Consider the following 1,898-nt stretch of genomic DNA (forward strand, 5'->3'; position numbering starts at 1 on the left):
AGCCGCCCGAAACCAGAGAGAATCTCTTCTGATCCAAAGTGACACACATCATTGGTAACAACGTGAGCAACCACCTGCAGTTGACTGCACTCTTTGCTCTTCATGGCTTCCGGGAGGACCCTTTCCACATCTGGAATGATTCCACTCAGTATGCACACGGAGTGCACACTGGTTTTCTTACCATTCTTGTCAGCCAAGTTCCTAAGGGGCCCCATAACGCGCTTAACGTTGGAGCTCCCAACTACCAATAATCCCAACCTCTGAAACTGCCCGGATCATGCAGGCTGAGTGGTTTCCTCTGAAACAGGACAGGCGACAGCATCTGGCTCAGCGACAGTGTCAGCCACAGACAGCACCTGGAACCTGTTTGTCAGACAAACCGGGGAGGCCTTACTTGAAGCCGCCTGGGAAGTCTTTCGCCACCTGCTACGTCCCGGGGCGACCTCCCACTCGACCACAGATGAGGGGTCAGCCTCAGTGCGAGCAGTTACTGGGCTGGACCGATCGGAGGACTGACGCGCTGGACGCCCGTTGGATCCCCACGGCCGGCCCACAACAGTGGTGTCCATCCACTACAGGCTCAAGCTGTGTAACCGAAGCCATCACAGCCTGAAGCTGAGAGCGAAGTGTCACCAACTCGGCTCGCATCCACACACAACAATTACAGTCCCTGTCCATACTAAAGACCGTGGAAAACTAAACTACGCAGATAAACGGTCTATCGGCACGTGCTGCGCAACTCTACTGTAGAACCTGACGAAAACGCACGAACTGTGTCTAGTAATACGCCGATATTCAAAAACCTAGCTACCGAAGCACTCAGGTGAAACTAAATAATTTGCCCCTGATCAGGAACTTGTAATATGTCACAAAATCGATTTACTTTCTGATCCAAACGAAAACGCGAGAAGTGTGGCTTTTAGATTTTAAATTTACACGCAGAAACTCAGGAACCTAAACAATTAAAGCACAGAGATATAATAAAATTTGCTCCTGGTTAGGAACTCGTAAATGTCACAGAAGCGATTTACTTATCTGTTGCTGCGTCTGTCGTAGTCGGCTACTGCTGCCTCACTGACTGACTAACGCCAACAAGCGGTCACACTAGTTTTCAAAGCAAGTAAACAAACGACTATCGACTCGCGCTACCGAAATCTACTGTAGGTCCTGACGAAAACGAACGAACTGTGTTTAGTACTACGCATGATATTCAAAAACCTAACTACCGAAGCACTCAGATGAAGCTAAATAATTTGCCCCTGATAAGGAATTTGTAATTTGTCACAAAATCGTTTTACTTCCTGACGCAAATGAAAACGCGAGAACTGTGGTTATTAGATTTTAAATTTACACGCAGAAACTCAAGAAACTACACTATTAAAGCGCACAGATACAATAAAATGTTCTCCTGGTTAGGAACTCGTGAATGTCACAACAGCGGTTTACTTATCTGTTGCTGCGTCTGTCGCTGTCGGCTACTGCTGCCTTCCTGAGAGACAATCTCCACTCATTAGAAATTAACAATAAAAGTCTAGACCAAATATGGCTTGAATTCAAAGAAATAGTATCGGCAGCAATTGACAGATTTACACCAAAGAAATTAACAAACAACGGATCAGATCCTCCTTGGTACACAAAACGGGTTAGAACACTGTTGCAGAAACAACGAAACAAACATGCCAAATTTGAATAAACGCAAAATCTCCAAGATCGGCGATCTTTTACAGAAGCTCAAAATTTAGCGCGGACTTCAATGTGAGATGCTTATAACATCTCTCGAAAAATGGCAGAAAATCCAAGAGATTCTAATCGTATATGAAGTATGTTAGCGGCAAGAAACAATCAATGCTTTCTCTGTGCTGTAGCAATGGAGATACTATCGAAGACAGTGCTGCCAA

This window comes from Schistocerca gregaria, chromosome 1 (genome assembly GCF_023897955.1).
Source record: "Schistocerca gregaria isolate iqSchGreg1 chromosome 1, iqSchGreg1.2, whole genome shotgun sequence".
NCBI classification, from domain to species: Eukaryota; Metazoa; Arthropoda; class Insecta; order Orthoptera; family Acrididae; genus Schistocerca; species Schistocerca gregaria.